The sequence below is a fragment of the Helianthus annuus genome, chromosome 3, assembly GCF_002127325.2.
Source record: "Helianthus annuus cultivar XRQ/B chromosome 3, HanXRQr2.0-SUNRISE, whole genome shotgun sequence".
Taxonomy (NCBI): Eukaryota; Viridiplantae; Streptophyta; class Magnoliopsida; order Asterales; family Asteraceae; genus Helianthus; species Helianthus annuus.
The window spans coordinates 18,414,305-18,431,417 of record NC_035435.2 but is presented as its reverse complement, the minus strand read 5'-3'; positions in this window follow the sequence as shown (position 1 = coordinate 18,431,417).

Below are 17,113 nucleotides of genomic sequence, written 5' to 3'. Positions count from 1 at the left end.
CAGCTTGTTCAATTCCCGGTAATCGATGCACATTCGGAACGACCCGTCCTTCTTTTTGACGAAAAGGACTGGTGCGCCCCATGGAGAAGTGCTCGGGCGAATGAAGCCTTTTTCAAGTAACTCTTGGAGTTGGTTTGAGAGTTCTCGCATCTCAGATGGAGCGAGTCGATACGGAGCTTTAGCCACTGGGTTAGCTCCTGGAATAAGGTCGATTCGAAAGTCGATATCACGACTAGGAGGTAATCCAGGAAGGTCATCAGGGAACACCTGAGGAAATTCTCGGACAACGGGAACATCCTTGACTTCAACTTTCCTTTTCTTGTCTGTCTCTGCTACAACAATGTTGGCCAAGAAGGCTCGATATTCCTTGCGGAGATATTTGCGAGCTTGAAGACAGGACATGAGCTTGAGATCTTTTGCAGTAGTTTCACCATAAACACATAGAATATCACCACTAGCTAGCACAAAACGAATCATCTTATCGGAACACACAACTTCAGCACGGTTTTCACGAAGAAAGTCCATGCCTACTATGACATCGAAACTTCCGAGCTGCATTGGAATGAGACTAATCGGGAATATATGATTGTTGAGCTCGAGAGTACAATCACGGAGCACAGAATTGACAGCAATGGTTCTTCCGGTAGCGACTTCTACTTCGAAGGGTGACGAAAGATAAGAGCGCTTACGTCTAAGAAGCTTCTCAAATTCAAATGACACAAAGCAGTTATCGGCTCCAGTATCAAACAAACATGATGCATATATACCATTCACAAGGAACGTACCATTGACCACGTTGTTATCAGCTTGAGCCTGGCGTGCATTGATGTTGAAGGTTCTGGCGTGAGCGGCTTGTTGTTGAGGCTGTTGTTGTTGTTGCTGGGGTTGTTGAGCTTCTTGTTTCACCACTCTGTTCGGGCACCGGTTTGCGAAGTGGTTAGGGTCACCACATGCAAAGCAGGTCCGAACATTGTTTGCCGGGGCCTGTGCAGCTTGAGGAGCTTGAGGAGCATGTAGCAGGGCTTGGTTAACAGCGGCTTGAGCTTGCGTTTGACGAGGACCATAGCGGCAATTCGCAGTGAAATGCCCGTAAACGTTGCAGTGGACACAGAAACGGCAGGCCACACCCACCGGGTGATGATAAGAACATGTAGCACAAAGTGGGTGGGGGCCGGTGTACGCACGCTTAGCTGGCGGCGCATTGATCACTGGCGCAGTGCGCTGTGGTTGTTGCTGTTGTGACGGTACTGACTGAAGAGGAGCAGCATTGGTTGCGGCGGCGCAATTCTTGTTCTTCTTTCTTCTTCTCGAGGACTTGGAGGCTTGAGCAGTAGGGTTGTCGGTTGATGCGGTAGTAACTTGATGCAACGACTTGGATGGCTTATCCCAGACACCAGCCTTAACTCGCTTGTCGTTAATCTCGGCAGCGAGTAGGTAGGTTTCCTCGATCGTTGCGGGTTTGGCAGCGTGAACAAAATCTGCGACACAATCCGGAAGAGCACGGATGTATTTCTTGATGGTCATGTCAGAAGTCTTGACCTGGTCGGGACATATGATACTTAATTGCTTGAAACGGGCGGTGAGACCCGCATTGTCTCCCTCCTTTTGCTTGATACTCCAGAACTCATCCTCCAACTTTTGGCGTTCGTGGGGAGGACAGAACTCGTCCATCATGATCGCTTTCAATTCCTTCCACGTCAGCTCGTATGCAGCGTCGTTCCCGCGCTTGTTCCTTTCTGCGGTCCACCAGTCCAAAGCTCGCGACTGGAAGACACCGGTAGCATTGAGAGTACGGAGGTGATCTGGGCATCCGCTTTGACGAAGGGTGACTTCTACCGAGTCAAACCAATGAAACAGAGCCGTAGGGCCATCTTCACCGGTAAACTCTTTTGGCCCACATGCCTTGAATTGTTTGAAGCTAAAAGTAGTTTTGTTGGAGTCTTTGGGCGTGAGGGTTCGGGATTCCTCAGATGACTTGCTTGCGTTCTCGAACACATCACTGACGGCTTTTGCCACAGACCTTGAGATGATCGCGGCGAGACGTCGATCTCTCTTTTCCTGACGGGTAAGAGGTTGGCGAGGCCTTGATGATGACGACATGGTCTGCAATAGACATCGCCATAGGGCTCAACACAACGAATTCGAATCTCGCACGTCTTAGTTTACTAAAGCTTAGAATCACGTCGCATCTCACGTCACGTAACACATATAAACACATAAGCACATAATCATAGAGGCACATAAGCACAGAAGCAATTAGAGCACATAAGCAATTAAGCAAATAGAGCACTTAATTTCCTAAACACGTACGCACTTTTATCGCAGAGGCGGTCAGAAAACAGAAACCTACAGCCACAAGTCGAGTGTCGTTCGTTTTGCATATCGGATAGCATCACATCGTATCGTCTAACTTAGTCGTATAGCGTAGCATAGCACACTGGTTTCGTTTAGATCACATCAACAAGGATTTGAATCGAGATAGGATAGCAACAAAGTCACGCGGATTGATAACAAATGGAGCAATCAACGAATCTTAAAATACGTAAACAGGTAAATCATATAAAATCAACAAAGCAACACTTAAAATCGGAAAATGGATTGTCTGCGGCTACTAGACTTTGACTAACCATGGCAATTTAACTATTCACAGTTGACTTGTCGTCACTTTCGACTCTAGGGGACATGTTTCTGCCTCGATTCTTGGGCATTATGCATGCGCATTCTAGGCCATACTTGTGAGTTCAGGTCCTTGGAGTCCGTCAATTGCCTTGGCGAGATAAAATAAAGTCGGAATAACTGCCAAGGTTAGGGTTTCACCCCTAGCTCAGCAATTTCTTCCTTGTTTTAAGAAAAATTCAGAGGAAAGTTTTCATCAAATTTCGGGTTTCAGCCCTGATTTGGTATAATTCTCCCCCGTTTTGTTGATAGAAAATCGCACAAAATAATTGGCAAAATTTGTAATTTAGGCAGGAATTTGCGGGTTTCACTCCTAATCCCGTCCAAATTACAAAATTTGGCTCGGAGTTCGGATGTAATGATAGAATAGAAGGAAACAACATAAAATAAGCACATAAACTTGGTCTCTTGGTTCCTAACTATAGTCTAGGTCTCTAAGACAGCGATCCGGACTAGATCGTGTCTAACCTAATTCCCTATAGTTATGGCTCTGATACCAATCTGTCACACCCCAACCGATGGCGGAATCATCGGGGCGCGGCACTGAGCGAAACAGATTGTTCAGAAGTTTCCACAACAACTATCATACAATTCAGTTATACAACACGTCCCATACCGTGTCCCAAATAATAACAAGTTATCATAGAAATCAACTAAACAATATGGGAACTGTTCCGACCACTCAAATTCTTAATTATTACAGACCGAAAGTAAATATTGTTTTAAGACTTCTAGACGGCTATCCGTAAATCTTACTGACTACAGGTGCCAGTACAAGATCTACAGATAATTATGGCCCTGGAGCAGTTACGTGGACACTGTCCTAAGGTCACTGGCTCCTAGAAGCTTATTATTGCCTCGCTTCCCTAGCACGCTAGTAGCTTAAACACCTGTCACATACGTTAAAATAAAAGTCAATACATATAATGTAAAGGTGAGTACACAAGTTTGATATAGCATATAGAGTTCGAATAGTTTACGCATAACCAAGCACGTACACAAGGGCAAACGATGCATGTAAATTATCAACATGGGACCATCGATACCAACGACTTCGAGTTGACTGTCCGAGACAGTTCGCAATACATGATTACCACTGTAATCCATGCAGGTAATTGTCCTTAGCAACCCCCGTGAGAACGGGTGCTGAGTCCAAACTATAGTACTACGTTGCTAAAGCAGGTAGATAGCACTCCACGTGTAAACATAATAAACAGCAATCATTTAGGCAAGTAATACATGCAAATAGGTTAGCGTTCAAATAGTTTGTGTTGTTTGTGAATTTTGATAGATTACGTATGTAACACCCAAAAGTGCTGAAAGCAAAAAGGGATCGAGTATACTCACAGTGGTTGGTTGTGGATTGAAGGGAGCACTGAGAATAGGTTAGCCTGGATAGTTCGATAACACAACGATGAGCAACGCGGAAAAAGTAAACAGAGGAAACTGGATCGGATAGACCATTCGATCGGACAGCAGTTCGATCGAGTGGGCTGTTCGATTGGTTTGAAAGTCCGTTCGAACATCCATTCGATCGGCCGGCTGGCTCGATCGGCTGGTTCCTTCAAGTGGATTGTTTCTTCCTTTGATGTGAAGGATGTGTTTGTGTATGATGGTTGTACTACCTTTCAAGTTGGCCGATCGAACAGCTGTTCGATCGGTTAGCCCAACCGATCGGCTAGCACTTCATTGTTTTCAAATATGTCACTCGATCGGCTGGCATGTTCGATCGGGTGACATTCCAATGTTTCGAAAAGTCTAAGTGTTTTGAAGTATAGTATCTCATGATTCGAGCAGTAATGTTTACAATCGAGTGGCGTAGTCGATCGAACAGTACCTCGTCAATACTACACTTCATGAGTTTGTGGGACTAAGTGCTAGTCGATCGGTTAGCCTAGTCGATCGGCTGGCATAGTCGTTCGGTTGGGCTGTTCGATCGAACAGCCTAGCCGTTCGGCCAGCTTCTCGATTCGGTTAACCTATCACTTAACACTTGGTTATTCCCGTTAATTGTTGATGTTTTAGAGATATTTTGACTATGAGTTGAACCACAAAGCTGAAGTCCCCACTTAGCCTACTGACTCGAGCAGGAATCACCCAAACTCGGTCAGAGACGGTTTGGAATCCAAGTTTAACGTTTAACCCGGAATCGGTATATCTCTCGGTAGAACCCGAATCTTGAACCATGTGTTTGTTTAGAATGGTTTATAAATCGGTTCAAGTCTCGTTTTCACCTTTTTGAGTGTAAAAGAGTTGAAAGATAGATGAAAACCCATCTTCCAATCTTTTTCCACCGTGAAATGTTAAGATCTTTGGAAGATTTTAGGTTATTTATGTGGAAATCGGTTAGATCTAAGTTATTCATGGTGGAATGATGCCAAAACTTAGTGTTCTTGAAGAACACATGATGACATCACCCAAGAACACCTAGATCTTGGTGATTTCATGGATGAAATTCAGATTTTGAAAGATAGAAAGATGTAGAATCGATTAATGAACAAAAACGTACAAGGATTAGAGCGAAATACTTACCGGTTTGAGAGAAATCTGAGATTTAGTGAGAAGAAGAGGCTGGTCGGTCAGAGCTTTTCCAAAAGTGGAAAGTTTGACAAGGACAGCCCTATTTATAGGCTTCCAGAAGAGGAAAGGGTCAGCTGATCGAACAGCATCCCTGATCGAGCAGCTGTCCGATCGAACAGCCTGTTCGATCGGCTAGCCTGTTCGATCAGGTTGCCCTGTTCGATCGGCTTGCCTGGTTTTGAATGTTTCGCGACGATTTTTGATATTTCGACTTTGATGAATGATGATTTGAGAATGATAGAATTCCTAATCAAATTACTTTTAGTCTCAACTACTATATCTAACATACAAGCATCCTTACAACCATTTCGGGTTCGATTTCCATTGGGTTTGATTCACCTTTGAGTCTTGATTGATTTGATTGATTCACCACACACACTTTAACATAAAAATAAACATGCACAAGTAACACATAAGGCACACACACACATATAAAAGTACTAAAATCCCCACACTTGAGTTTGGTGATTGATTTGATTAGCTTGATTATTGATTGACTAGCTTTATTGCATTGTTACTTCCTATTATTCACAGTCGGTCGTTGATTCACAGTTCGATCATCGGTCGATTAGTTTGATTATACAACACTTACTCCAAATAATACGAAAATCAAAATGAAACTAAAATGAAATAAATCTTTATTAATCTTTAATTCCAATAACAGTCAACACTTGACTTTGACTTTGACTTTTGGAAAACACGGGGTGTTACAGGTGTCCCCTAGGGGACGATTTCGGTTCAAGGGGGGGGGGGGGGTTCATAGTTCATTTCCAACTAAATAGTTAAGATCTAGTTAGATAGTTAGGAGGTTAATCCGGTTACTAGCGTGTAGTAAGTTGTAACGGGTGTTAGGGTATTCGGGGACCCTAACAGGCTTAAGCAAAGAAAAATAATGTTGATGGCAATATTTTTATGTTCCGGATAAAGTCCGGTTGTTTGGTTGGATAGTGATCCGTTAAAGTACTTAACAAAGCTTTAAAGTGTCGTTAATACTATTTTTAGTGACACAACTTATTCCCGACACTTTGGAAAGTGTCTAACAATATTTTTCTCATGTTTTGGCACTTTATTAGTTAGCTTAATGCTGAATTTTTTTATTTAAAGTGCTGAATTTTGTATTTAAAGATCGTTTCAGGCACATTCGGTTACTATAACTTATACCTAGTGACGCAGTTCTACAACCCTCATATCCCTACACTCTCTACTAGTGTAGTGATCTATTCCTGGCTCATACAGGCCTTAGAGGCAGTGCCTGCCTGGTGCTGGTGTCACACCCCAACCGATGGCGGAAACATCGGGATGAGACGAACAAATTGCTCAAAACATCATAACACTACATGTGACAATATAATTAAATTTCATTTATTAAAATTGCAAAGTTTCATACATTGTCATAAAAGGAAATAACAAACATTAAACATAGTTTATTTCAAAAGTGGGTTTTTAGGCCATCCTATTCATTTCTTCAAATCTTGACTTCCTCATCCTGCAGTATGCATTTAAAATAAAGTCAACAAAAACATGTTGGCCAGTATACAAGTTTGAATATAGTATAATATGTTTGAAATAGTTTAACATGCTCAAATCCACGTGACTACATGATTTCATATTAACAGTTATACTCGTAACGATGATATCTATGTGTTCAAACCAAAGTTTAACGCAATTAACATAGCCTAACCCTAGAAGGGTGGTAAATGAGTAACATAGAATAAACCTAACAATACCCATAATATTATGGGAGGGGCGTTTCTCAACCTACAGCGCTGCCATTGTTAGGGGAGGCTTGCAAAGTTAATGAACACACAGTCATAAATGTTTAACAGTAGCATAACATGATTAACATGAGTCAAATAGATTCACATGAAATGTGGATTGATAATGCAAAAATGTTTAACATAGTGTGTTTGATATAGAAATGCATACAGCACCCAAAATGTGATAAAATAGAAAATGGGTCATGTATACTCACCTTAGGTTGCGTTGCGTTTTTCTTGGAAAAGATTAAGAATCAAGGGTTTGCCCAAGTGGATGTGCACAAGAGATTTACCCTATTAATTTTGAGGATTTGTTAAATATTGGGAATTTAAAGGTCATTCAAATAACAAGGCATTTATAAATTAATATTAACATTTTTAAAATAATAATCATATGTCTCATTTTTATAGTTTGTATTTAATAATGTCAAATTTATTTTTATAAATAAGTGGATATAATAATACTGATTTTTATATGATATAATATTTCTGATTTTACCAATATATTATAACTATCATTTCTAAAATTCCGGATTATAAATAATAATAATTCCTGATAATTATATATTTAAAAATAATAATTTCTGATTTGTATAAAATAATAATTCTGTTTATTATATAAAAATTCTGATTTAAAATGAAATAATAAATCTGATTATTATATAACATAATAATTCTGATTTAAATAAAATAGTAAATCTGATAATAATTCTGATTATATAATATAAATTCTGATTTAAATAAAATAATAAATCTGATTAAATAAAGAATAATAATTCAGATTTAAATAATAATTTAAATAATAATTCTGATTAATAAATATTAATAATATTTATGATTAATTAAAAAAATTCTGATTTTATATTTATATAAATAATTCTTATAATAACATTAAATAAAATTCTGATTATATATAATAATTCTGTTATAAAATTTCAGATTTAAAAATATTACTAAATCTGTTTAAAAGATATAATAATATTTCTGATAATATTAATATCTAATAATAATAATAATATTAATAATAATAATAATGGTAATACTAATATTAACAGAATAAAAAAATAATATATATATAAAAGGAAGAAACGAAAAAAAAGTTGCCGGAAGGTTTACCGGCAGCGACGTGTTCGGCGGTGGTGCTCCGGTGGTTGACAGGTTCCCGGCGATCCTCCGGCGACGTTCCAAAGTTTCCGGCGAAGGTATGAAGCGGTTTCGGGAGTGAAGGATTGTTCGATGTTCGTTTCGGTGATCGGATGTGAAAGGAACGAGTGCATGAGGGTTTGTCGGATTTATAAAGATGATGCAGGTAACGGTTTCGAACATGGAGGGTCGAAATCCGGTAAACCAACTCAACAGTCGGGGAAGAAGAAAGGTTTGGGCGGTTAATTTAAATTCAGCGTATTTAATGTGATGTTAAATATAATTAAATTCGGATACAGGTCGGATGTGGCATGCCCGGCCGAGCGGTAGAGACGCGTGTGTGTGAGGCGAGAGACCCGGGTTCGAACCCGCACAAGGGCCGGTTCTCACCCAGGAGACCCCCCTTTTTTACTAACAGTTAGTCTGACTAACTGGGTTAGTCACTAACTGAGTTTTCTAACTCAGATAGTGCTGCCCTTTGATAAAATTAACCCAGTTAGCTGATTTAACTGGGTTTTTACTAACTGAGTTAGTTTAACTAACCAAAACTAACAAAAATCATTAAAAATTCAATTTAATATATTTATTTATTTAATTTTAATTACTAATTTACTTATTTAAAATATTAATAGAATACTATAAAAATTAATTTAACCCAAGTTTTGATATTTTTACCGAATTAACGTATAAATTCCCGATTTTTGTACGGTTTAGGGTAATCTCTTGGAAATGATGAATTTGAGAGCTGAGATTAAGATGTATTTTCACTGTTTTTACGTGTTTAACATAGTTTCAACATGTTTTTAATTGTTTTGACAATACATAGTATCCAACCACAAATATGAATAAAATAATGCACTTTCATTATGATTTCAAGTCTCGGGTAAAATTTGGGAATAAAACCAAATACCACAAAGGTACAACTTACAAAAATAGAAAGTACAAGTAGACTTGCCAAAAATGGAAAGATCGAAAATACGAGGTGTCACAGTCTCCCCTAATTTAGGAGATTTCGTCCTCGAAATCTTAAGAAGAAGACTGATCGAAGAGATGTGGATACTTTGCCATCATGTCACTTTTGAGTTCCCAAGTAAACTCAGCACCACGCTTGCCTTCCCATCGTACTTTTACAATGCGAATTTTGCTGCGTCTGAGTTGCTTGGTACCTTGATCCACAATTTCAACTGGTCTTTCCACGAAATGAAGCGTATCGTTGATTTGCAAGTCGTCGACTGGGACATGAAGTCCTTCATCAGCTAGACATTTCTTGAGATTTGAAACGTGAAATGTCGGATGAACATTACTCAGTTCCTGTGGTAGATCCAGCAAATACGCTACCTTGCCAACTCGTTCGAGGATTTTGAAAGGTCCAACGTAACGAGGGGCAAGTTTACCCTTTTTACCGAATCGAACAACCCCTTTCCATGGAGATACTTTAAGTAATACTTGATCCCCAACATTTAATTCCATGGGTTTGCGTCCTTTATCTGCGTAACTCTTTTGTCGATTCTTGGCCTTGAGTAAATTGTCACGGATTTGAAGAATCTTGTCCGTGGTTTCTTGAATAAGCTCAGGACCAGTAAATTGCTTATCACCAATTTCGTGCCAACTGATTGGTGATCGACATTTTCGCCCATATAACGCTTCGAATGGGGCCATTTGAATGCTGGAGTGATAGCTGTTATTGTACGAGAATTCGACCAGAGGCAAATGCACATCCCAACTACCACCAAAATCAATGACACAGGATCGAAGCATATCTTCGAGAGTTTGAATGGTACGCTCAGTCTGTCCATCTGTTTGAGGATGGAAGGCTGTACTAAGATTTAAATGAGTACCCATAGCTGATTGAAAAGTTTGCCATAGGCGAGACGTGAAACGACCATCACGGTCTGAAATGATGTCACGAGGTATGCCATGACGACAGATGATTTCATCAGTATAGACTCGAGCAGGTTTTTCAACTTTGAAGTCTTCCCGAATAGGTAAGAAATGGGCTGACTTAGTCAAACGATCAACGATGACCCAAATACTATCATTACCAGATGAGGTTCGAGGAAGTTTAGTTATAAAATCCATTGCAATACTCTCCCACTTCCAAACAGGAATTTCTGGTTGTTCAAGCAAACCAGAGGGACGCTGATGCTCTGCTTTAACCTTCGAGCAGGTAAGACATTTTGAGACATACAAGGCTATATCATTCTTCATACCAGGCCACCAATAAGATGTTCTAAGATCATGATACATCTTATCAGCACCAGGATGTATTGAGTATTTAGACTTATGAGCCTCGTTCATGATAAATTCACGAAGATTGTCGCGATTTGGTACCCAAATGCGATTAAGATAATATTGAAGTCCGTCTGATTTCGTCACAAGTTGATCCATAGAGGCACCACGGATTTCGACGAGCAGACTTCCTTCGTTAGCTGACGCAATGTGCCTCACGAATACAATTGTGAAGGTCACTTGACACTTGGAAACAACGCATACGATAGGAATGAGTCTTACGACTCAGGGCATCAGCTACGACATTCGCCTTTCCAGGATGGTAGCGAATTTCGCAGTCATAGTCGTTAAGTAATTCCACCCAACGACGTTGACGCATATTTAGTTCTTTTTGATTGAATATATGTTGTAGACTTTTGTGATAAGTGTATACAACACATTTCGTACCATATAGGTAGTGACGCCATATTTTTAATGCGAAAACGACAGCACCAAGTTCAAGATCATGAGTAGTGTAATTTTTCTCATGAATCTTTAATTGGCGAGAAGCGTACGCAATGACCTTGCCTCGTTGCATAAGGACGCAACCAAGACCACGATTTGATGCATCGCAATATACTACGAAGTCATCATTTCCGTCAGGTAGGGTTAAGATAGGAGCATTGCAAAGCATGTCCTTGAGGGTTTGAAAAGCTTCTTCCTGCTCGTGACTCTAAACGAAAGGTTTTTCCTTTTGGGTCAACATAGTGAGGGGAACAGCTATCTTAGAAAAATTTGAGATGAATCGACGGTAGTAACCCGCCAATCCTAGGAATGAACGAATTTCTGATGGGTTTTTAGGTGCAATCCAACTTTTGACAGCTTCAATTTTAGCAGGGTCGACATGAATACCTTTTTCGCTAACGACATGTCCAAGGAATTGGACTTCCTTGATCCAGAATTCACACTTTGAGAACTTTGCGTATAAACGTTCACTTCGCAAAAGTGCGAGTATGAGACGTAAATGACGCTCGTGATCGACTCGAGATTTTGAATAAATTAGGATGTCATCAATGAAGACAATCACGAATCGATCTAGATAAGGTTTGTAAACACGATTCATCAAATCCATGAACACGGCGGGCGCGTTAGTCAGACCAAAAGGCATGACTACGAACTCGTAGTGTCCATAGCGTGTTCGAAATGCGGTTTTTGGGATATCCTCTTCGAGGACACGAAGTTGATGATAGCTAGGATTGGCGGGTTACTACCGTTAGATTAGCACCTACCGAAATGCTAGAACTACCAAGATAGTAGAATTTAGAATTCATTTACTTCCAGGTACTGCACCAATAGCTAAAGCACCATATAGATTAGCACCTACCGAAATGCTAGAACTGAAAAAGCAATTAGATGAATTATTAAGCAAAGGATTCATACAACCTAGTTCATCCCCTTGGGGTGCACCAGTGTTGTTTGTGAAAAAGAAAGATGGATCGATGAGAATGTGTATCGATTATAGAGAATTGAATAAGGTTACGATTAAGAATCGATACCCATTACCTAGGATTAATGATCTTTTCGATCAATTACAAGGAGCTAGGTACTTCTCAAAGATAGATTTAAGATCTGGATACCATCAGTTGAAAGTACAAGAGGAAGATATACCTAAAACTGCTTTCAGAACTAGGTATGGTCATTATGAGTTTACAGTCATGCCCTTTGGGTTAACGAATGCCCCAGCAGCATTCATGGACATGATGAATCGGATTTGTAAACCATACTTGGATAAATTTGTAATCGTGTTCATCGACGATATACTTATTTACTCCAAAAGCCAAAAAGAACATTGTGAGCATTTACACGTTCTCTTAACTTTGTTAAGAAAAGAAAGGCTTTATGCCAAATTCTCAAAATGTGAATTTTGGATGCAAGAGGTACAATTTTTAGGACATGTGGTAAATCACGAAGGTATCCATGTAGATCCTTCTAAGATAGAAGCAATTACGAAGTGGAAAGTTCCACAAACAGCTATGGAGATAAGAAGTTTTCTAGGCTTAGCTGGATACTATAGACGATTTATCAAGGATTTTTCTAAGATAGCCGTACCATTAACTAAGTTAACCTGTAAAGCCGCTAAGTTTGAATGGGGACCTAGACAAGAAGAAGCCTTTAAGATTTTAAAGCATAGATTGACGAATGCACCAATCTTAGCTTTACCCGAAGGAACAGAAGACTTTGAAGTATATTGTGATGCTTCAAAATTAGGATACGGATGTGTGTTAATGCAACGCAAGAAGGTAATTGCGTATGCTTCTAGACAACTGAAAAAGCACGAAGAAAATTATACGACTCATGATCTAGAACTAGGAGCCATAATTTTTGCCCTTAAGATATGGAGACATTATCTGTATGGAAGTAAGTTTACTGTTTATACAGATCATAAGAGTTTAAGATATATATTTGGGCAAAAAGAGTTAAACATGAGACAAAGAAGATGGATGGAGATGCTAAGCGATTACGACTGTGATATCCAATATCACGAAGGAAAGGCAAATGTAGTTGCAGATGCCTTAAGTCGTAAGTACCATGAGAAACAGAAACGAGTCCGTGCTTTGAGGTTAAATCTACAAGTAGATTTAATGGCACAAATCAAAGAAGTTCAGAAAACAGCCATCAAGGATGATGCTGAAGGAATGAAAGGTTACCTAAAAGAACTAGAACAAGGAAATGATGGAATTTGGAAATTCCATAAGAAACGAATTTGGGTACCTAAGCAAGGAGAGTTAAGAAATAAGATTTTAGAAGAAGCTCATAAATCTAGGTATACCATGCACCCAGGAAACCATAAAATGTACCAAGATTTAAGGAATAATTTCTGGTGGATAGGAATGAAAAAGAATATAGCCGAATACGTATCCAAGTGTTTAACTTGTTCACAAATTAAAGCTGAACACCAGAAACCTTCAGGACTACTACAACAGTTAGAAATGCCTGTATGGAAATGGGAACTCATAACAATGGATTTTGTTACTAAGTTACCCAGGACCAGAAAAGGTAATGATGCTATTTGGGTAATTGTCGATCGATTGACCAAATCAGCTCATTTCCTACCAATGAAAGAAACCTTTAGCATGGAAAGGTTAGCACAATTGTACGTGGACGAAGTAGTATCCCTACATGGAGTCCCACTCTCCATAGTATCGGATAGAGATAGTCGATTTACTTCTTATTTCTGGAAAAGTTTTCAGAAAGCAATGGGAACTCGACTAAATCTAAGTACTGCATATCATCCACAAACAGACGGACAGAGTGAAAGGACAATACAAACTCTAGAAGACATGCTCCGAGCATGTGTAATTGACTTTGGTGGTAATTGGGATAGCCATTTGCCATTAATAGAATTCTCCTATAACAATAGTTATCATTCAAGCATCGAAGCTGCACCATTCGAAGCACTGTATGGACGCAAATGAAGAACTCCAGTTTGCTGGGCAGAAATCGGAGAAAGTCAATTATCAGATCCTGAAATAGTACAAGAAACTACTGACAAGATAACTCAGATTAAGGAAAGATTGAAAACGGCTCGAGATCGTCAGAAGAGCTATGCAGACAATCGTCGTAAGCCTTTAGAATTTCAAGTAGGAGATAAAGTACTTTTAAAAGTCTCTCCTTGGAAAGGAGTAGTACGATTCGGTAAGAAAGGAAAGCTAAGTCCAAGGTACGTTGGACCATTCCCAGTGATTCAACGAATCGGACCAGTTGCTTATCGGTTACAACTACCAGAAGAATTGGCTGGAGTACATGATGTATTTCATGTATCCAACCTCAAGAAATGTTTATCTGATGAATCCCTGGTAGTACCTCTTCAAGATATAGAGGTAAACGAAAAGTTGAAATTCGTAGAGAAACCCCTACAAATAGAAGACTGGAAGATCAAGTTTCTCAAGCACAAACGACTAGTGCTAGTAAAAGTCAAATGGGAATCCAAGAGAGGACCAGAATACACTTGGGAACTGGAATCGGAAATGAAGCGAAAGTACCCTCATCTATTCCAGTAAATCTCGAGGACGAGATTTTTCTTAAGGTGGGGAGGATGTAACAACTGCCACTAAAATCAATAATTAGGACAATAATTAGTCAATAAGGAAACCCTAGTTAAGACACCCAAGTAATTCTGCACTAACCCTAAAATTTTCATAACAATCAGAATCAGGATCAGGGCCCCTAAAACTCAGGGGGGATAAACCCTAGTTGGTAATATCTTAACAGTTTTTACGTGGGAGCTAAGTTTCAGTCGAAACCAACTCAGCAGGCCTATACCCACAACAAGGCTACTCTAGGCTAGATGGGTTTCCCAGGCGAGTCGCGACAGAATCACTGTCATCTTACGCGACACGCGGGCGGGTTAAATTTTCAGTATAAATAGAAGGGGTTGGGACTTGAATTCAGACGTTCATTCGACGTTAAAACTCATAATATACACTGAGTTAGACGTAAATTACTATCAAACACACACAAATCACGAGGTGCTGCCACAATCAGGGTAATAACTCGATCGCTATTACGATTCAACGTCCGATCGATTATAACTATCCAACGATGGTCCGGGTGCTGCTTAATTGAGCTTGTACTTTGATTATTCGTCGTGATTTCAACTTGAATATTTGAGTGCTGTTCGAATTCGGACTATACTCTGTTATTCGTTGTGAATCCGATTGAATTATCGAGTATTGCACTGATTAATCGTTGTGAGGGTTTAATCTCGTGAATTGACGTAACTGCTGTATTAGTTACTAACCTGTCTGTGTGTGCATTGTGTTAAACTAGGTGTAATCAAGGCTAATCAGTAGGCATTATCTATTTGCTCGTTAAAACTGCAATGTGAGTCATTCTTCTTTTTAACTGTTTTCTCACAGTTTGTGAGTAAGTATTACAAAACTCCAAGTTATTTTCAAAGGTTATAATTACAGGGATTAAGTCTTTGTAATCACCAAATTACAGCTGGTATGTGGGGTATCGTGCACATTACTATTTTATCACTCTATGTGAGTGAGTATTACTCTATGTGAGTTAAACGTCACTATTTGGGGCGACGGGACCCAATAGTGGTATGACCACAGTCACAGATCCGGTCGAGTGACAAATACCCATTCTTGATAATTGGGTGATAAAAACATTGTAATTCCCCTTAATACTGTAATTTATAACTAACAGGTCGTTTTAGAAAATGGAATGATTCACTCAGTATTTCCCCGCTGACAAAACCTTTTTCAAACATGTTTCAGGTGATCTGTATGATCCAGGAAAAGTGCAGTAAAGCACTATCAAGCTCAGAGAAGTGGCTCAGTGTAAATAAATGAATAAAACATGTTTTGGAAAATAAAGATTTCGGTGTGAAATCAACTTATTGTAAATTATGGGATTCGTCCCTTAACTTTGTGTAATATATTAAACGAGCATTTTCCGGTGAAAAGATCCTGTTGTAAAAAGACTTCCGCTGTCGCATAAATTAAATACCACGGGTACCACTAAAATCTGCCCACGGCCCCCGACTCCGTCCAGGGTAGGGTCGGGAGCCGTGACAGAAGGTGGTATCAGAGCTAATAATTAAATTGAGCCACTGATCGAGCCACTGATTAAGCCTAAATTAAGTATTTTGTCCAAATGCTTAATTTTACTAATTGTTATTCGGTGATTATATGTTTTATTAACTGGTTATTTTTAGTTACAGTATGGGTAAACAAAAGCTGTCTGCTATCTACCACAAACTAGATGTTGCATCTTCTTCTAAAAACCCAGTAAACCTAGAAGAAGGAATCTTTGTCCGCAAGGCGAACTATGAGAATCCTCTTTCCCCAGAGAAAAGGGATTCGATACTTAAAAAGAGTCAGGAGAAAAAGAAACCCCGAACCCAGAGAGTTAGGTTTAACCCAGAAGTCCAAGAGTTGGGTAATAGTACACCTTGGGAAGATAAAATAGACAAGAAATGGGCAAATCTTTATATGCTAGCTACTGTAGCAGAAAATGCTAATCTCTAAATATCCGATAAGTTGGGGCTAGTAAGAGAAATCACAATCCAGTAAATAAATAAAGTCCTAGTGTGTTTATTTTTGTTGTTCTTTGTATAAATTGGTATACAATAAAACTTCAGTGTTTGTTTGTTAAACTTTGTTCCAAAGTTTTAACATTGCATTTTTGCATATATGCTATGCAGCATGAATGAGATGTCGGAAGCATTCCAGAATCTCAACTTATATCCAGTGCCTATCGAAGTCTCTCACGACTTTACTGGTTACATTGCTGACATAGAAGAACCTGTGGAATTCAAAGCTCCACCGCTGGAAAAAGCCAAACCTAAAAAGAAAAGAAGATACGTAGGGTGGAGGAAAGTACGCCGTAGGAAACCAGCCACTAGGAGACTTCCTAAAATAGAAAATCCTGTGAGCATGAACAAGGGAAAGGAAATAGAAACTGGAGAAAGTTCGAAACCACCAGAAAAAGAAATAGGAATAGATCTTAAGCAAAAGGGAATAGAAATTGGCGAAAGCTCTAAACAGTCTGAGGAAATCACGTTCCAGGACGAAATAGACCGCCTACTGGATAATTGTGATGTTCTAGAGCCTATCAACGATAATCTTTTCTCTTATCCTGCTACAGTCCAATTCCCACTAAACCTTGGACCAGTTATTCCAGACCCACTAATTCACACCAGACCACTAGGCCAAATGGAGGAATGGTGGACTAAT